The sequence below is a fragment of the Athalia rosae genome, chromosome 3, assembly GCF_917208135.1.
Source record: "Athalia rosae chromosome 3, iyAthRosa1.1, whole genome shotgun sequence".
Lineage (NCBI taxonomy): Eukaryota > Metazoa > Arthropoda > Insecta > Hymenoptera > Athaliidae > Athalia > Athalia rosae.
In genome coordinates, this window is record NC_064028.1 from 12479803 (window position 1) to 12501860 (window position 22058).

Below are 22058 nucleotides of genomic sequence, written 5' to 3' on the forward strand. Positions count from 1 at the left end.
GATCATTAGAGTAACACGTGAGTCCATTTGCAACGCCGAAAGATTTTTAGTTTGGGACTTGTAATTCTTCAAAGAAAGTTAATAATCGCGGTGGTGTCAGGTGAAGAATGGCTCTCGCAACCTCGGTCGATGTGAAATATTTTTTTCATACATTTTGATTAGCAGAGTAACACGTGAGTCCATTTGCAACGCCGAAAGATTTCTAGTTTGGGACTTGTAATTCTTCAAAGAAAGTTAATAATCGCGGGGGTGTCAGGTTAAGGGTGGCTTCCGCAACCTCGACCGGGATGCATCATTTCTTCCATGAATTCTGATCATCAGAGTAACACGTACGTCGAGTTGCAACGCCGGGAGATTCCTAGTTTGGGACTTGTTATTCTTCAAAGAAAATTATCACTCGCGGGGGTGTCAGGTTGAGGGTGGCTTCCGCAACCTCGATCAATATGGATTATTTTTTTCATACATTTTGATTATCAGAGAAACACGTACGTCGATTTACAACGCCAAAAGATTCTTAGTTTGAGACTTGTAATTTTTCAAAGAAAATTATCACTAGTGGAGGTGTTAGGTTGAAGGTGGCTTCCGCAACCTCGATCGATATGAAAGATCCTTTTCATACATTCTGATTATCGGAGAAACACGTTAGTCGATTTGCAACGCCGAAAGATCTCTAGTTTGGGACTTGTGATTTTTTGAAGAAAATCATCACTCGCGGTGGGGTCAGGTAAAGGGTGGCTTGCGCAACCTTGATCGGGATGCGATATTCTTTTCAGACATTTTGATCATTAGAGTAACACAAACGTCGAGTTGCAACGCCAAAACATCATTAGTTTGGGACTTGTAATTTTTCAAAGAAAGTTAATAATCGCGGTGGTGTCAGGTGAAGGGTGGCTCCCGCAACCTCGGTCGATATGAAATATTCTTTTCATACATTTTGATTAGCAGAGTAACACGTGAGTCCATTTGCAACGCCGAAAGATTTATAGTTTGGGACTTGTAATTCTCCAAAGAAAGTTAATAATTGCGAAGGTGTCAGGTTAAGGGTGGCTTTCGCAACCTTGACCGGGATGCATCATTTCTTTCATGAGTTCTGATCATCAGAGTACCACGTACGTCGAGTTGCAACGCCGGGAGATTCCTAGTTTGGGACTCGTAATTCTTCAAAGAAAATTATCACTCGCGGGGGTGTCAGGTTGAGGGTGGCTTCCGCAACCTCGATCAATATGGAATATTTTTTTCATACATTTTGATTATCGGAGGAACACGTAAGTCGATTTGCAACGCCGAAAGATCTCTAGTTTGAGACTTGTAATTCTTCGAAGAAAATTATCACTAGCGGAGGTGTGAGGTTGAAGGTGGCTTCCGCAACCTCGATCGATATGAAAGATCCTTTTCATACATTCTGATTATCGGAGAAACACGTAAGTCGATTTGCAACGCCGAAAGATCTCTAGTTTGAGACTTGTAATTCTTCGAAGAAAGTTAATAATCGCGGGGGTGTCAGGTTAAGGGTGGCTTCCGCAACCTCGATCAGGATGCAATTCTTGTTTCATAAATTCTGATCATCAGAGTAACACGTAAGTCCATTTGCAACGCCGAAAGATTTTAAGTTTGGGACTTGTAATTCTTCAAAGAAAGTTAATAATCGCGGGGGTGTCAGGTTAAGGGTGGCTTCCGCAACCTCGACCGGAATGCATCATTCCTTTCATGAATTCTGATCATCAGAGTAACACGTACGTCGAGTTGCAACGCCGGGAGATTCCTAGTTTAGGACTTGTAATTCTTCAAAGAAAATTATCACTCGCGGGGGTGTCAGGTTGAGGGTGGCTTCCGCAACCTCGATCGGAATGCGATATTTTTTGTAGACATTTTGATCATTAGAGTAACACAAACGTCGAGTTGCAACGCCAAAACATCATTAGTTTGGGACTTGTAATTTTTCAAAGAAAGTTAATAATCGCGGTGGTGTCAGGTGAAGAATGGCTCCCGCAACCTCGGTCGATGTGAAATATTTTTTTCATACATTTTCATTAGCAGAGTAACACGTGAGTCCATTTGCAACGCCGAAAGATTTTTAGTTTGGGACTTGTCATTCTTCAAAGAAAGTTAATAATCGCGGGGGTGTCGGGTTAAGGGTGGCTTCCGCAACCTCGACCGGGATGCATCATTTCTTCCATGAATTCTGATCATCAGAGTGACACGTACGTCGAGTCGCAACGCCGGGAGATTCCTAGTTTGGGACTTGTAATTCTTCAAAGAAAATTATCACTCGCGGTGGTGTCAGGTGAAGGGTGGCTTCCGCAACTTCGATCGGGATGCGATATTTTTTTCAGACATTTCAATCATAAGAGTAACACGAACGTCGATTTGCAACGCCAAAACATCATTAGTTTGGGACTTGTAATTTTTCAAAGAAAGTTAATAATCGCGGTGGTGTCAGGTGAAGGGTGGCTTCCGCAACCTCGATCAATATGGAATATTCTTTTAATACATTCTGATTATCAGAATGACACGTACTTTGAGTTGCAACGCCAAGAGATTTTTAGTTTGAGACTTGTAATTTTTCGAAGAAAATTATCACTAGCGGGGGTGTCAGGTTGAGGGTGGCTTTCGCAACCTCGATCGATATGAAATATTTTTTTTATACATTTTGATTATCAAAGTAACACGAACGTCGAGTTGCAACGCCAAAACATCATTAGTTTGGGACTTGTAATTTTTCAAAGAAAGTTAATAATCGCGGTGGTGTCAGGTGAAGGGTGGCTTCTGCAACCTCGATCGGGATGCAATATTCTTCCAATACATTCTGATTATCAGAATAACACGTATGCCGATTTGTAACGCCAAAAGATCCCCAGTTTGGGACTTGTAATTCTTCAAAGAAAATTATCACTCGCGGGGGTGTCAGGTTAAGGGTGGCTTCCGCGACCTCGATCGATAGGAAATATTCTTTTCATACATTCTGAACATCAGAGTGACACGTACGTCAAGTTGGAACGCCGAGAGATTCTTAGTTTGGAACTTGTAATTTTTCAAAGAAATTATCACTCGCGGGGGTGTCAGGTTGAGGGTGGCTTTCGCATTCTCGACCGATATGGAATATCCTTTCTATACATTCTGATTATTAGAGTAACACCTACGTCGAGTTGCAACGCCGGAAGATTCTTAGTTTGAGACTTGAAATTTTTCAAAGAAAATTATCACTTGCGGTAGTGTCAGGTGAAGGGTGGCTTCCGCAACCTCGATCGGGATGCGATATTCTTTTCAGACATTTTAATCATCAGAGTAACACGTATGTCGATTTGCAACGCCGAAAGATCCCTAGTTTGGGACTTGTAATTTTTCAAAGAAAATTATCACTTGCGGGGGTGTCAGGTGAGGGGGGCTTCCGCAACCTCGATCGATATGGAATATCCTTTCCATACATTCTGATTATTAGAGTCACAAATACGTCGAGTTGCAACGCCGAAAGATTCTTAGTTTGAGACTTGTAATTTTTCAAAGAAAATTATCACTCGCGGTAGTGTCAGGTGAAGGGTGGCTTCCGCAACCTCGATCGGGATGCGATATTCTTTTCAGACATTTTCATCATTAGAGTAACACAAACGTCGAGTTGCAACGCCAAAACATCATTAGATTGGGACTTGTAATTTTTCAATGAAAGTTAATAATCGCGGTGGTGTCAGGTGAAGGGTGGCTTCCGCAACCTTGATCAGGATGCAATTTTTGTTCCATAAATTCTGATCATCAGAGTAACACGTGAGTCCATTTGCAACGCCGAAAGATTTTTAGTTTGGGACTTGTAATTCTTCAAAGAAAGTTAATAATCGCGGGGGTGTCGAGTTAAGGGTGGCTTGCGCAACCTCGAACGGGATGCATCATTTCTCTCATGAATTCTGATCATCAGAGTAACACGTGAGTCCATTTGCAACGCCAAAAGATTTCTAGTTTGGGACTTGTAATTCTTCAAAGAAAATTATCACTCGCGGGGGTGTCAGGTTAAGGGTGGCTTCCGCAACCTTGATCAGGATGCAATTTTTGTTCCATAAATTCTGATCATCAGAGTAACACGTGAGTCCATTTGCAACGCCGAAAGATTTTTAGTTTGGGACTTGTAATTCTTCAAAGAAAGTCAATAATCGCAGGGGTGTCAGGTTAAGGGTGGCTTCCGCAACCTCGACCGAAATGTCATATTCTTTTCATGAATTCTGATCATCAGAGTAACACGTACGTCGAGTTGCAACGCCGGGAGATTCCTAGTTTGGGACTTGTAATTCTTCAAAGAAAATTATCACTCGCGGGGGTGTCAGGTTGAGGGTGGCTTCCGCAACCTCGATCGGGATGCGATATTCTTTTCAGACATTTTGATCATTAGAGTAACACAAACGTCGAGTTGCAACGCCAAAACATCATTAGTTTGGGACTTGTAATTTTTCAAAGAAAGTTAATAATCGCGGTGGTGTCAGGTAAAGAATGGCTCCCGCAACCTCGGTCGATGTGAAATATTTTTTTCATACATTTTGATCATCAGAGTAACACGTGAGTCCATTTGCAACGCCGAAAGATTTCTAGTTTGGGACTTGTAATTCTTCAAAGAAAGTTAATAATCGCGGGGGTGTCAGGTTAAGGGTGGCTTCCGCAACCTCGACCGGGATGCATCATTTCTTCCATGAATTCTGATCATCAGAGTAACACGTACGTCGAGTTGCAACGCCGGGAGATTCCTAGTTTGGGACTTGTTATTCTTCAAAGAAAATTATCACTCGCGGGGGTGTCAGGTTGAGGGTGGCTTCCGCAACCTCGATCAATATGGATTATTTTTTTCATACATTTTGATTATCAGAGAAACACGTACGTCGATTTACAACGCCAAAAGATTCTTAGTTTGAGACTTGTAATTTTTCAAAGAAAATTATCACTAGCGGAGGTGTTAGGTTGAAGGTGGCTTCCGCAACCTCGATCGATATGAAAGATCCTTTTCATACATTCTGATTATCGGAGAAACACGTTAGTCGATTTGCAACGCCGAAAGATCTCTAGTTTGGGACTTGTGATTTTTTGAAGAAAATCATCACTCGCGGTGGGGTCAGGTAAAGGGTGGCTTGCGCAACCTTGATCGGGATGCGATATTCTTTTCAGACATTTTGATCATTAGAGTAACACAAACGTCGAGTTGCAACGCCAAAACATCATTAGTTTGGGACTTGTAATTTTTCAAAGAAAGTTAATAATCGCGGTGGTGTCAGGTGAAGGGTGGCTTCCGCAACCTCGGTCGATATGAAATATTCTTTTCATACATTTTGATTAGCAGAGTAACACGTGAGTCCATTTGCAACGCCGAAAGATTTATAGTTTGGGACTTGTAATTCTCCAAAGAAAGTTAATAATTGCGAAGGTGTCAGGTTAAGGGTGGCTTTCGCAACCTTGACCGGGATGCATCATTTCTTTCATGAGTTCTGATCATCAGAGTACCACGTACGTCGAGTTGCAACGCCGGGAGATTCCTAGTTTGGGACTCGTAATTCTTCAAAGAAAATTATCACTCGCGGGGGTGTCAGGTTGAGGGTGGCTTCCGCAACCTCGATCAATATGGAATATTTTTTTCATACATTTTGATTATCGGAGGAACACGTAAGTCGATTTGCAACGCCGAAAGATCTCTAGTTTGAGACTTGTAATTCTTCGAAGAAAATTATCACTAGCGGAGGTGTGAGGTTGAAGGTGGCTTCCGCAACCTCGATCGATATGAAAGATCCTTTTCATACATTCTGATTATCGGAGAAACACGTAAGTCGATTTGCAACGCCGAAAGATCTCTAGTTTGAGACTTGTAATTCTTCGAAGAAAGTTAATAATCGCGGGGGTGTCAGGTTAAGGGTGGCTTCCGCAACCTCGATCAGGATGCAATTCTTGTTTCATAAATTCTGATCATCAGAGTAACACGTAAGTCCATTTGCAACGCCGAAAGATTTTAAGTTTGGGACTTGTAATTCTTCAAAGAAAGTTAATAATCGCGGGGGTGTCAGGTTAAGGGTGGCTTCCGCAACCTCGACCGGAATGCATCATTCCTTTCATGAATTCTGATCATCAGAGTAACACGTACGTCGAGTTGCAACGCCGGGAGATTCCTAGTTTAGGACTTGTAATTCTTCAAAGAAAATTATCACTCGCGGGGGTGTCAGGTTGAGGGTGGCTTCCGCAACCTCGATCGGAATGCGATATTTTTTGTAGACATTTTGATCATTAGAGTAACACAAACGTCGAGTTGCAACGCCAAAACATCATTAGTTTGGGACTTGTAATTTTTCAAAGAAAGTTAATAATCGCGGTGGTGTCAGGTGAAGAATGGCTCCCGCAACCTCGGTCGATGTGAAATATTTTTTTCATACATTTTCATTAGCAGAGTAACACGTGAGTCCATTTGCAACGCCGAAAGATTTTTAGTTTGGGACTTGTCATTCTTCAAAGAAAGTTAATAATCGCGGGGGTGTCGGGTTAAGGGTGGCTTCCGCAACCTCGACCGGGATGCATCATTTCTTCCATGAATTCTGATCATCAGAGTGACACGTACGTCGAGTCGCAACGCCGGGAGATTCCTAGTTTGGGACTTGTAATTCTTCAAAGAAAATTATCACTCGCGGTGGTGTCAGGTGAAGGGTGGCTTCCGCAACTTCGATCGGGATGCGATATTTTTTTCAGACATTTCAATCATAAGAGTAACACGAACGTCGATTTGCAACGCCAAAACATCATTAGTTTGGGACTTGTAATTTTTCAAAGAAAGTTAATAATCGCGGTGGTGTCAGGTGAAGGGTGGCTTCCGCAACCTCGATCAATATGGAATATTCTTTTAATACATTCTGATTATCAGAATGACACGTACTTTGAGTTGCAACGCCAAGAGATTTTTAGTTTGAGACTTGTAATTTTTCGAAGAAAATTATCACTAGCGGGGGTGTCAGGTTGAGGGTGGCTTTCGCAACCTCGATCGATATGAAATATTTTTTTTATACATTTTGATTATCAAAGTAACACGAACGTCGAGTTGCAACGCCAAAACATCATTAGTTTGGGACTTGTAATTTTTCAAAGAAAGTTAATAATCGCGGTGGTGTCAGGTGAAGGGTGGCTTCTGCAACCTCGATCGGGATGCAATATTCTTCCAATACATTCTGATTATCAGAATAACACGTATGCCGATTTGTAACGCCAAAAGATCCCCAGTTTGGGACTTGTAATTCTTCAAAGAAAATTATCACTCGCGGGGGTGTCAGGTTAAGGGTGGCTTCCGCGACCTCGATCGATAGGAAATATTCTTTTCATACATTCTGAACATCAGAGTGACACGTACGTCAAGTTGGAACGCCGAGAGATTCTTAGTTTGGAACTTGTAATTTTTCAAAGAAATTATCACTCGCGGGGGTGTCAGGTTGAGGGTGGCTTTAGCATTCTCGACCGATATGGAATATCCTTTCTATACATTCTGATTATTAGAGTAACACCTACGTCGAGTTGCAACGCCGGAAGATTCTTAGTTTGAGACTTGAAATTTTTCAAAGAAAATTATCACTTGCGGTAGTGTCAGGTGAAGGGTGGCTTCCGCAACCTCGATCGGGATGCGATATTCTTTTCAGACATTTTAATCATCAGAGTAACACGTATGTCGATTTGCAACGCCGAAAGATCCCTAGTTTGGGACTTGTAATTTTTCAAAGAAAATTATCACTTGCGGGGGTGTCAGGTGAGGGGGGCTTCCGCAACCTCGATCGATATGGAATATCCTTTCCATACATTCTGATTATTAGAGTCACAAATACGTCGAGTTGCAACGCCGAAAGATTCTTAGTTTGAGACTTGTAATTTTTCAAAGAAAATTATCACTCGCGGTAGTGTCAGGTGAAGGGTGGCTTCCGCAACCTCGATCGGGATGCGATATTCTTTTCAGACATTTTCATCATTAGAGTAACACAAACGTCGAGTTGCAACGCCAAAACATCATTAGATTGGGACTTGTAATTTTTCAATGAAAGTTAATAATCGCGGTGGTGTCAGGTGAAGGGTGGCTTCCGCAACCTCGACCGGGATGCATCATTTCTTTCATGAATTCTGATCATCGAAGTAACACGTACGTCGAGTTGCAACGCCGGGAGATTCCTAGTTTGGGACTTGTAATTCTTCAAAGAAAATTATCACTCGCGGTGGTGTCAGGTGAAGGGTGGCTTCCGAAACCTCGATCGGGATGCGATATTCTTTTCAGACATTTTAATCATGAGAGTAACACAAACGTCGAGTTGCAACGCCAAAACATCATTAGTTTGGGACTTGTAATTTTTCAAAGAAAATTATCACTTGCGGGGGTGTCAGGTTAAGGGTGGCTTCCGCAACCTCGATCGATATGGAATATCCTTTCCATACATTCTGATTATCAGAGTAACACGTACGTCGAGTTGCAACGCCGAAAGATTCTTAGTTTGAGACTTGTAATTTTTCAAAGAAAATTATCACTCGCAGTGGTGTCAGGTGAAGGGTGGCTTCCGCAACCTCGATCGGGATGCGATATTTTTCTCAGACATTTAATCATTAGAATAACACAAACGTCGAGTTGCAACGCCAAAACATCATTAGTTTGGGACTTGTTATTTTTCAAAGAAAGTTAATAATCGCGGTGGTGTCACATGAAGGGTGGCTTCCGCAAGCTCGGTCGATATGAAATATTTTTTTCATACATTTTGATTAGCAGAGTAACACGTGAGTCCATTTGCAACGCCGAAAGATTTCTAGTTTGGGACTTGTAATTCTTCAAAGAAAGTTAATAATCGCGGGGGTGTCGAGTTAAGGGTGGCTTGCGCAACCTCGAACGGGATGCATCATTTCTCTCATGAATTCTGATCATCAGATTAACACGTGAGTCCATTTGCAACGCCAAAAGATTTCTAGTTTGGGACTTGTAATTCTTCAAAGAAAATTATCACTCGCGGGAGTGTCAGGTTAAGGGTGGCTTCCGCAACCTTGATCAGGATGCAATTTTTGTTCCATAAATTCTGATCATCAGAGTAACACGTGAGTCCATTTGCAACGCCGAAAGATTTTTAGTTTGGGACTTGTAATTCTTCAAAGAAAGTTAATAATCGCGGGGGTGTCGAGTTAAGGGTGGCTTGCGCAACCTCGAACGGGATGCATCATTTCTCTCATGAATTCTGATCATCAGAGTAACACGTGAGTCCATTTGCAACGCCAAAAGATTTCTAGTTTGGGACTTGTAATTCTTCAAAGAAAATTATCACTCGCGGGGGTGTCAGGTTAAGGGTGGCTTCCGCAACCTTGATCAGGATGCAATTTTTGTTCCATAAATTCTGATCATCAGAGTAACACGTGAGTCCATTTGCAACGCCGAAAGATTTTTAGTTTGGGACTTGTAATTCTTCAAAGAAAGTCAATAATCGCAGGGGTGTCAGGTTAAGGGTGGCTTCCGCAACCTCGACCGGGATGCATCATTCTTTTCATGAATTCTGATCATCAGAGTAACACGTACGTCGAGTTGCAACGCCGGGAGATTCCTAGTTTGGGACTTGTAATTCTTCAAAGAAAATTATCACTCGCGGGGGTGTCAGGTTGAGGGTGGCTTCCGCAACCTCGATCGGGATGCGATATTCTTTTCAGACATTTTGATCATTAGAGTAACACAAACGTCGAGTTGCAACGCCAAAACATCATTAGTTTGGGACTTGTAATTTTTCAAAGAAAGTTAATAATCGCGGTGGTGTCAGGTAAAGAATGGCTCCCGCAACCTCGGTCGATGTGAAATATTTTTTTCATACATTTTGATCATCAGAGTAACACGTGAGTCCATTTGCAACGCCGAAAGATTTCTAGTTTGGGACTTGTAATTCTTCAAAGAAAGTTAATAATCGCGGGGGTGTCAGGTTAAGGGTGGCTTCCGCAACCTCGACCGGGATGCATCATTTCTTCCATGAATTCTGATCATCAGAGTAACACGTACGTCGAGTTGCAACGCCGGGAGATTCCTAGTTTGGGACTTGTTATTCTTCAAAGAAAATTATCACTCGCGGGGGTGTCAGGTTGAGGGTGGCTTCCGCAACCTCGATCAATATGGAATATTTTTTTCATACATTTTGATTATCAGAGAAACACGTACGTCGATTTACAACGCCGAAAGATTCTTAGTTTGAGACTTGTAATTTTTCAAAGAAAATTATCACTAGCGGAGGTGTTAGGTTGAAGGTGGCTTCCGCAACCTCGATCGATATGAAAGATCCTTTTCATACATTCTGATTATCGGAGAAACACGTTAGTCGATTTGCAACGCCGAAAGATCTCTAGTTTGGGACTTGTGATTTTTTGAAGAAAATCATCACTCGCGGTGGTGTCAGGTAAAGGGTGGCTTCCGCAACCTCGATCGGGATGCGATATTCTTTCCAGACATTTTCATCATTAGAGTAACACAAACGTCGAGTTGCAACGCCAAAACATCATTAGTTTGGGACTTGTAATTTTTCAAAGAAAGTTAATAATCGCGAAGGTGTCAGGTGAAGGGTGGCTCCCGCAACCTCGGTCGATATGAAATATTTTTTTCATACATTTTGATTAGCAGAGTAACACGTGAGTCCATTTGCAACGCCGAAAGATTTCTAGTTTGGGACTTGTAATTCTTCAAAGAAAGTTAATAATCGCGGGGGTGTCAGGTTAAGGGTGGCTTCCGCAACCTCGACCGGGATGCATCATTTCTTTCATGAATTCTAATCATCAGAGTAACACGTACGTCGAGTTGCAACGCCGGGAGATTCCTAGTTTCGGACTTGTAATTCTTCAAAGAAAATTATCACTCGCGGGGGTGTCAGGTTGAGGGTGGCTTCCGCAACCTCGATTGGGATGCGATATTCTTTTAAGACATTTTGATCATTAGAGTAACACAAACGTCGAGTTGCAACGCCAAAACATCATTAGTTTGGGACTTGTAATTTTTCAAAGAAAGTTAATAATCGCGGTGGTGTCAGGTGAAGGGTGGCTCCCGCAACCTCGGTCGATATGAAATATTCTTTTCATACATTTTGATTAGCAGAGTAACACGTGAGTCCATTTGCAACGCCGAAAGATTTATAGTTTGGGACTTGTAATTCTCCAAAGAAAGTTAATAATTGCGAAGGTGTCAGGTTAAGGGTGGCTTTCGCAACCTTGACCGGGATGCATCATTTCTTTCATGAGTTCTGATCATCAGAGTACCACGTACGTCGAGTTGCAACGCCGGGAGATTCCTAGTTTGGGACTCGTAATTCTTCAAAGAAAATTATCACTCGCGGGGGTGTCAGGTTGAGGGTGGCTTCCGCAACCTCGATCAATATGGAATATTTTTTTCATACATTTTGATTATCGGAGGAACACGTAAGTCGATTTGCAACGCCGAAAGATCTCTAGTTTGAGACTTGTAATTCTTCGAAGAAAATTATCACTAGCGGAGGTGTGAGGTTGAAGGTGGCTTCCGCAACCTCGATCGATATGAAAGATCCTTTTCATACATTCTGATTATCGGAGAAACACGTAAGTCGATTTGCAACGCCGAAAGATCTCTAGTTTGAGACTTGTAATTCTTCGAAGAAAGTTAATAATCGCGGGGGTGTCAGGTTAAGGGTGGCTTCCGCAACCTCGATCAGGATGCAATTCTTGTTTCATAAATTCTGATCATCAGAGTAACACGTAAGTCCATTTGCAACGCCGAAAGATTTTAAGTTTGGGACTTGTAATTCTTCAAAGAAAGTTAATAATCGCGGGGGTGTCAGGTTAAGGGTGGCTTCCGCAACCTCGACCGGAATGCATCATTCCTTTCATGAATTCTGATCATCAGAGTAACACGTACGTCGAGTTGCAACGCGAGGAGATTCCTAGTTTAGGACTTGTAATTCTTCAAAGAAAATTATCACTCGCGGGGGTGTCAGGTTGAGGGTGGCTTCCGCAACCTCGATCGGAATGCGATATTTTTTGTAGACATTTTGATCATTAGAGTAACACAAACGTCGAGTTGCAACGCCAAAACATCATTAGTTTGGGACTTGTAATTTTTCAAAGAAAGTTAATAATCGCGGTGGTGTCAGGTGAAGAATGGCTCCCGCAACCTCGGTCGATGTGAAATATTTTTTTCATACATTTTCATTAGCAGAGTAACACGTGAGTCCATTTGCAACGCCGAAAGATTTTTAGTTTGGGACTTGTCATTCTTCAAAGAAAGTTAATAATCGCGGGGGTGTCGGGTTAAGGGTGGCTTCCGCAACCTCGACCGGGATGCATCATTTCTTCCATGAATTCTGATCATCAGAGTGACACGTACGTCGAGTCGCAACGCCGGGAGATTCCTAGTTTGGGACTTGTAATTCTTCAAAGAAAATTATCACTCGCGGGGGTGTCAGGTTGAGTGTGGCTTCCGCAACCTTGATCAATATGAAATATTTTTTTCATACATTTTGATTATCAGAGAAACACGTACGTCGATTTACAACGCCGTAAGATTCTTAGTTGGAGACTTGTAATTTTTCAAAGAAAATTATCACTAGCGGAGGTGTTAGGTTGAAGGTGGCTTCCGCAACCTCGATCGATATGAAAGATCCTTTTCATACATTCTCATTATCGGAGGAACACGTTAGTCGATTTGCAACGCCGAAAGATCTCTAGTTTGGGACTTGTGATTTTTTGAAGAAAATCATCACTCGCGGTGGTGTCAGGTAAAGGGTGGCTTCCGCAACCTCGATCGGGATGCGATATTCTTTTCAGACATTTTAATCATTAGAGTAACACAAACGTCGAGTTGCAACGCCAAAACATCATTAGTTTGGGACTTGTAATTTTTCGAAGAAAGTTAATAATCGCGAAGGTGTCAGGTGAAGGGTGGCTCCCGCAACCTCGGGCGATATGAAATATTTTTTTCATACATTTTGATTAGCAGATTAACACGTGAGTCCATTTGCAACGCCGAAAGATTTCTAGTTTGGGACTTGTAATTCTTCAAAAAAAGTTAATAATCGCGAGGGTGTCAGGTTAAGGGTGGCTTCCGCAACCTCGACCGGGATGCATCATTTCTTTCATGAATTCTGATCATCAGAGTAACACGTACGTCGAGTCGCAACGCCCGGAGATTCCTAGTTTGGGACTTGTAATTCTTCAAAGAAAATTATCACTCGCGGGGGTGTCAGGTTGAGGGTGGCTTCCGCAACTTCGATCAATATGGAATATTCTTCTCATACATTCTGATTATCAGAGAAACACGTACGTCGATTTGCAACGCCGAAAGATTCTTAGTTTAAGACTTGTAATTTTTCAAAGAAAATTATCACTAGCGGAGGTGTTAGGTTGAAGGTGGCTTCCGCAACCTCGATCGATATGACAGATCCTTATCATACATTCTGATTATCGGAGAAACACGTAAGTCGATTTGCAACGCCGAAAGATCTCTAGTTTGGGACTTGTGATTTTTTGAAGAAAATTATCACTCGCGGTGGTGTCAGGTGAAGGGTGGCTTCCGGTACCTTGATCGATATGGAATATTTTTTTCCCACATTCTGATTATAAGAGAAACACGTACGTCAAGTTGCAACGCCAAAAGATTTCGAGTTTAGGACTTGTAATTTTTCAAAGAAAATTATCACTCGCGGTGGTTTCAGGTGGAGGGTGGCTTCCGCAACCTCGATCGGGATGCAATATTTGTTTCATGAATTCTGATCATCAGAGTAACACTTATGTCAATTTGAAACGCCGAGAGATCCCTAGTTTGAGACTTGTAATTTTTCAAAGAAAATTATCACTTGCGGGGATGTCAGGTCAAGGGTGGCTTCCGCAACCTCGATCAATATGAGATATTTTTCATACATTCTGATTATCGGAGGAACACGTGATTCGATTTGCAACGCCGAAAGATCTCTAGTTTGGGACTTGTGATTTTTTGAAGAGAATTATCACTCGCGGTGGTGTCAGGTGAAGGGTGGCTTCCGCAACCTCGATCAGGATGCAATTTTTGTTTCATATATTCTGATCATCAGAGTAACACGTATGTCGATTTACAACGCCGAGAGATTTCTAGTTTGGGACTTGTAATTTTTCAAAGAATATTATCACTCGCGGTGGTGTCAGGTGAAGGGTGGCTCCCGCAACCTCGATCGGGATGCAATATCCTTTCAATACATTCTGATAATCGGAATGACACGTACGTCGAGTTGCAACGCCAAGAGATTTGAGGTTTGAGACTTGTAATTCTTCAAAGAAAATTATCACCAGCGGGGGTGTCAGTTTGAGGGTGGCTTCCGCAACCTCGATCAATATGGAATATTTTTTTCATACATTCTGATCATCAGAAAAACACGTACGTCGATTTGCAACGCCGAAAGATTCTTAGTTTGAGACGTGTAATTTTTCAAAGAAAATTATCACTCGCGGTGGTGTCAGGTGAAGGGTGGCTTCCGCAACCTCGATCAATATGGAATATTTTTTTCATACATTCTGATCATCAGAAAAACACGTACGTCGATTTGCAACGCCGAAAGATTCTTAGTTTGAGACTTGTAATTTTTCAAAGAAAATTATCACTCGCGGTGGTGTCAGGTGAAGGGTGGCTTCCGCAACCTCGATCAGGATGCGATATTCTTTTCATACATTCTGATCATTAGAAAAACACGAACGTCGAGTTGCAACGCCAAAAAATTCTTAGTTTGGGACTTGTAATTTTTCAAAGAAAATTATCACTAGCGGAGGTGTTAGGTTGAAGGTGGCTTCCGCAACCTCGATCGATATGAAAGATCCTTTTCAAACATTCTGATTATCGGAGAAACACGTAAGTCGATTTGCAACGCCGAAAGATTTTTAGTTTGGGACTTGTAATTCTTCAAAGAAAGTTGATAATCGCGGGGGTGTCAGGTTAAGGGTGGCTTCCGCAACCTCGACCGGGATGCATCATTCCTTTCATGAATTCTGATCATCAGAGTAACACGTATGTCGATTTGCAACGCCGAAAGATCCCTAGTTTGGGACTTGTAATTTTTCAAAGAATATTATCACTCGCGGGGGTGTCAGGTGAAGGGTGGCTTCCGCAACCTCGATCGGGATGCAATATTCTTTCGATACATTCTGATTATCAGAATGACACGTACGTCGAGTTGCAACGCCAAGAGATTTTAAGTTTGAGACTTGTAATTTTTCAAAGAAAATCATCACTAGCGGGGGTGTCAGGTTGAGGGTGGCTTCCGCAACCTCGATCGATATGAAATATTTTTTTGATACATTTTGATTATGAAAGTAACACGAACGTCGAGTTGCAACGCCAAAACATCATTAGTTTGGGACTCGTAATTTTTCAAAGAAAGTTAATAATCGCGGTGGTGTCAGGTGAAGGGTGGCTTCCGCAACCTCGGTCGATATGAAATATTTTTTTCATACATTTTGATTAGCAGAGTAACACGTGAGTCCATTTGCAACGCCGAAAGATTTCTAGTTTGGGACTTGTAATTCTCCAAAGAAAGTTAATAATCGCGGGGGTGTCAGGTTAAGGGTGGCTTCCGCAACCTCGACCGGAATGCATCATTCCTTTCATGAATTCTGATCATCAGAGTAACACGTACCCCGAGTTGCAACGCCGGGAGATTCCTAGTTTGGGACTTGTAATTCTTCAAAGAAAATTATCACTCGCGGGGGTGTCAGGTTGAGGGTTGCTTCCGCAACCTCGATTAATATGGATTATTTTTTTCATACATTCTGATTATCAGAGAAACACGTACGTCGATTTGCAACGCCGAAAGATTCTTAGTTTAAGACTTGTAATTTTTCAAAGAAAATTATCACTCGCGGAGGTGTTAGGTTGAAGGTGGCTTCCGCAACCTCGATCGAGATGAAAGATCCTTTTCATACATTCTGATTATTGGAGAAACACGTAAGTCGATTTGCAACGCCGAAAAATCTCTAGTTTGGGACTTGTGATTTTCTGAAGAAAATTATCACTCGCGGTGGTGTCAGGTGAAAGGTGGCTTCCGCAACCTCGATCAGGATGCAATTTTTGTGTCATAAATTCTGATCATCAGAGTAACACGTATGTCGATTTGCAACGCCGAAAGATCCCTAGTTTGGGACTTGTAATTTTTCAAAGAATATTATCACTCGCGGGGGTGTCAGGTGGAGGGTGGCTTCCGCAACCTCGATCGGGATGCAATATTCTTTCAATACATTCTGATTATCAGAATGACACGTACGTCGAGTTGCAACGCCAAGAGAATTTTAGTTTGAGAAATGTAATTTTTCAAAGAAAATTATCACTAGCGGGGGTGTCAGGTTGAGGGTGGCTTCCGCAACCTCGATCAATATTTGATATTTTTTTCATACATTCTGATTATCAGAAAAACACGTACGTCGATTTGCAACGCCGAAAGATTCTTAGTTTGAGACTTGTAATTTTTCAAAGAAAGTTAATAATCGCGGTGGTGTCAGGTGAAGGGTGGCTTCCGCAACCTCGATCAATGTGGAATATTTTTTCAATACATTCTGATTATCAGAATGACACGTACCTTGAGTTGCAACGCCAAGAGATTTTTAGTTTGAGACTTGTAATTTTTCAAAGAAAATCATCACTAGCGGGGGTGTCAGGTTGAGGGTGGCTTCCGCAACCTCGATCGATATGAAATATTTTTTTTATACATTTTAATTATGAAAGTAACACGAACGTCGAGTTGCAACGCCAAAACATCATTAGTTTGGGACTCGTAATTTTTCAAAGAAAGTTAATAATCGCGGTGGTGTCAGGTGAAGGGTGGCTTCCGCAACCTCGGTCGATATGAAATATTTTTTTCATACATTTTGATTAGCAGAGTAACACGTGAGTCCATTTGCAACGCCGAAAGATTTCTAGTTTGGGACTTGTAATTCTCCAAAGAAAGTTAATAATCGCGGGGGTGTCAGGTTAAGGGTGGCTTCCGCAACCTCGACCGGGATGCATCATTTCTTCCATGAATTCTGATCATCAGAGTAACACGTACCCCGAGTCGCAACGCCGGGAGATTCCTAGTTTGGGACTTGTAATTCTTCAAAGAAAATCATCACTCGCGGGGGTGTCAGGTTGAGGGTGGCTTCCGCAACCTCGATCAATATGGATTATTTTTTTCATACATTTTGATTATCAGAGAAACACGTACGTCGATTTGCAACGCCGAAAGATTCTTAGTTTGAGACTTGTGATTTTTCAAAGAAAATTATCACTGGCGGAGGTGTTAGGTTGAAGGTGGCTTCCACAACCTCGATCGATATGAAAGATCCTTTTCATACATTCTGATTATCGGACAAACACGTAAGTCGATTCGCATCGACGAAAGATCTATAGTTTGGGACTTGTGATTTTCTGAAGAAAATTATCACTCGCGGTGGTGTCAGGTGGAGGGTGGCTTCCGCAACCTCGGTCGATATGAAATATTTTTCTCATACATTTTGATTAGCAGAGTAACACGTGAGTCCATTTGCAACGCCGAAAGATTCCTAGTTTGGGACTTGTAATTCTCCAAAGAGAGTTAATAATCGCGGGGGTGTCAGGTTAAGGGTGGCTTCCGCAACCTCGACCGGAATGCATCATTTCTTTCATGAATTCTGATCATCAGAGTAACACGTACGTCGAGTTGCAACGCCGGGAGATTCCTAGTTTGGGACTTGTAATTCTTCAAAGAAAATTATCACTCGCGGGGTGTCAGGTTGAGGGTGGCTTCCGCAACCTCGATCAATACGGATTATTTCTTTCATACATTCTGATTATCAGAGAAACACGTACGTCCAGTTGCAACGCCAAGAGATTTTTAGTTTGAGACTCGTAATTTTTCAAAGAAAATTATAACTAGCGGGGGTGTCAGGTTGAGGGTGGCTTCCGCAACCTCGATTAATATGAAAGATTCTTTTCATACATTCGGATTATCGGAGAAACACGTAAGTCGATTTGCAACGCCGAAAGATCTCTAGTTTAGGACTTGTGATTTTTTGAAGAAAATTATCACTCGCGGTGGTGTCAGGTGAAGGGTGGCTTCCGGTACCTCAATCGATATGGAATATCCTTTTCCTACATTCCGATTAGAAGAGAAACACGTACGTTAAGTTGCAACGCCAAAAGATCCCTAGTTTGGAACTTGTAATTCTTCAAAGAAAATTATCACTTGCGGGGGTGTCAGGTTAAGGGTGGCTTCCGCAACCTCGGTCGATATGAAATATTTTTTTCATACATTTTGATTAGCAGAGTAACACGTGAGTCCGTTTGCAACGCCGAAAGATTTCTAGTTTGGGACTTGTAATTCTTCAAAGAAAGTTAATGATCGCGGGGGTGTCAGGTTAAGGGTGGCTTCCGCAACCTCGACCGGGATGCATCATTCCTTACATGAATTCTAATCATCAGAGTAACACGTACGTCGAGTTGCAACGCCGGAAGATTCCTAGTTTGGGACTTGTAATTTTTCAAAGAAAATTATCACTCGCGGGGGTGTCAGGTTGAGGGTGGCTTCCGAAACCTCGATCAATATGAAATATTTTTTTCATACATTCTGATTATCGGAGAAACACGTAAGTCGATTTGCAACGCCGAAAGATCTCTAGTTTGGGACTTGTGATTTTTTGAAGAGAATTATCACTCGCGGTGGTGTCAGGTGAAGGGTGGCTTCCGCAACCTCGATCAGGATGCAATTTTTGTTTCATATATTCTGATCATCAGAGTAACACGTATTTCGATTTACAACGCCGAGAGATTTCTAGTTTGGGACTTGTAATTTTTCAAAGAATATTATCACTCGCGGTGGTGTCAGGTGAAGGGTGGCTTCCGCAACCTCGATCGGGATGCAATATCCTTTCAATACATTCTGATAATCAGAATGACACGTACGTCGAGTTGCAACGCCAAGAGATTTTAAGTATGAGACTTGTAATTCTTCAAAGAAAATTATCACCAGCGGGGGTGTCAGTTTGAGGGTGGCTTCCGCAACCTCGATCAATATGAAATATTTTTTTCATACATTCTGATCATCAGAAAAACACGTACGTCGATTTGCAACGCCGAAAGATTCTTAGTTTGAGACTTGTAATTTTTCAAAGAAAATTATCACTCGCGGTGGTGTCAGGTGAAGGGTGGCTTCCGCAACCTCGATCAGGATGCGATATTCTTTTCAGACATTTTAATCATTAAAGTCACACGAACGTCGAGTTGCAACGCCAAAACATCATTAGTTTGGGACTTGTGATTTTTTGAAGAAAATTATCACTCGCGGTGGTGTCAGGTGAAGGGTGGCTTCCGGTACCTCAATCGATATGGAATGACCTTTTCCTACATTCCGATTAGAAGAGAAACACGTACGTTAAGTTGCAACGCCAAAAGATTTTTAGTTTGGGACTTGTAATTTTTCAAAGAAAATTATCACTCGCGGTGGTTTTAGGTGAAGGGTGGCTTCCGCAACCTCGATCGGGATGCGATATTCGTTTCATGAATTCTGATCATCAGAGTAACACGTATGTCAATTTGCAACGCCGAGAAATCCCTAGTTTGAGACTTGTAATTTTTCAAAGAAAATTATCACTTGCGGGGATGTCAGGTTAAGGGTGGCTTCCGCAACCTCGATCGATATGGAATATTCTTTTCATACATTTTGATCATTAGAGTAACACGAACGTCGAGTTGCAACGCCAAAAAATTCTTAGTTTGGGACTTGTGATTTTTTGAAGAAAATTATCACTCGCGGTGGTGTCAAGTGAAGGGTGACTTCCGGTACCTCGATCGATATGGAATTTTTTTTTCCCACATTCTGATTAGAAGAGAAACACGTACGTTAAGTTGCAACGCCAAAAGATTTTGAGTTTAGGACTTGTAATTTTTCAAAGAAAATTATCACTCGCGGTGGTTTTAGGTGGAGGGTGGCTTCCGCAACCTCGATCGGGATGCGATATTCTTTTCACACATTTAATCATGAGAGTAACACAAACGTCGAGTTGCAACGCCAAAACATCATTAGTTTGGGACTTGTAATTTTTCAAAGAAAGTTAATAATCGCGGTAGTGTCAGGTGAAGGGTGGCTCCCGCAACCTCGGTCGATATGAAATATTCTTTTCATACGTTTTGATTAGCAAAGTAACACGTAAGTCCATTTGCAACGCCGAAAGATTTCTAGTTTGGGACTTGTAATTCTCCAGAGAAAGTTAATAATCGCGGGGGTGTCAGGTTAAGGGTGGCTTCCGCAACCTCGACCGGGATGCATCATTTCTTTCATGAATTCTGATCATCAGAGTAACACGTACGTCGAGTTGCAACGCCGGGAGATTCCTAGTTTGGGACTTGTAATTCTTCAAAGAAAGTTAATAATCGCGGGGGTGTCAGGTTAAGGGTGGCTTCCGCAACCTCGACCGGGATGCATCATTTCTTTCATGAATTCTAATCATCAGAGTAACACGTACGTCGATTTGCAACGCCGAAAGATTCTTAGTTTGAGACTTGTTATTTTTCAAAGAAAATTATCACTAGCGGAGGTGTCAGGTTGAAGGTGGCTTTCGCAACCTCGATCGATATGAAAGATCCTTTTTATACATTCTGATTATTGGAGAAACACGTAAGTCGTTTTGCAACGCCGAAAGATCTCTAGTTTGGGACTTGTGATTTTTTGAAGAGAATTATCACTCGCGGTGGTGTCAGGTGAAGGGTGGCTTCCGCAACCTCGGTCGATATGAAATATTTTTTTCATACGTTCTGATTAGCAAAGTAACACGTGAGTCCATTTGCAACGCCGAAAGATTTCTAGTTTGGGACTCGTAATTCTCCAAAGAAAGTTAATAATCGCGGGGGTGTCAGGTTAAGGGTGGCTTCCGCAAACTTGATCGATATAAAATTTTTTTTTCATACATTTTGATTATCGAAGTAACACGTAAGTCGATTTGCAACGCCGAGAGATTTCTAGTTTGGGACTTGTAATTTTTCAAAAAAAGTTAATAATCGCGGCGGTGTCAGGTTAAGGGTGGCTTCCGCAACCTCGACCAGGATGCAATAGTTTTTTTATAAATCCTAATCATCAGAGTAACATGTACGTCGATTTGCAACGCCGAGAGATCCTCAGTTTGGGACTTGTAATTTTTCAAAGAAAATTATCACTTGCGGGGATGTCAGGTTAAGGGTGGCTTCCGCAACCTCGATCGATATGGAATATTTTTTTCATACATTCTGATCATTAGAGTAACACGAACGTCGAGTTGCAACGCCAAAAGATTCTTAGTTTGGGACTTGTAATTTTTCAAAGAAAGTTAATAATCGCGGTGGTGTCAGGTGAAGGGTGGCTCCCGCAACCTCGGTCGATATGAAATATTTTTTTCATACGTTCTGATTAGCAAAGTAACACGTGAGTCCATTTGCAACGCCGAAAGATTTCTAGTTTGGGACTTGTAATTCTCCAAAGAAAGTTAATAATCGCGGGGGTGTCAGGTTAAGGGTGGCTTCCGCAACCTCGACCGGGATGCATCATCTCTTCCATGGATTCTGATTATCAGAGTAACACGTACGTCGAGTTGCAACGCCGGGAGATTCCTAGTTTGGGACTTGTAATTCTTCAAAGAAAATTATCACTCGCGGTAGTGTCAGGTGAAGGGTGGCTTCCGCAACCTCGATCGATATTGAATATTTTTTTCCTACATTCTGATGAGGAGAGAAACACGTACGTCAAGTTGCAACGCCAAAAGATTTTCAGTTTGGGACTTGCAATTTTTCAAAGAAAATTATCACTCGCGGTGGTGTCAGGTGAAGGGTGGCTCCCGCAACCTCGGTCGATATGAAATATTCTTTTCATACGTTTTGATTAGCAAAGTAACACGTAAGTCCATTTGCAACGCCGAAAGATTTCTAGTTTGGGACTTGTAATTCTCCAGAGAAAGTTAATAATCGCGGGGGTGTCAGGTTAAGGGTGGCTTCCGCAACCTCGACCGGGATGCATCATTTCTTTCATGAATTCTGATCATCAGAGTAACACGTACGTCGAGTTGCAACGCCGGGAGATTCCTAGTTTGGGACTTGTAATTCTTCA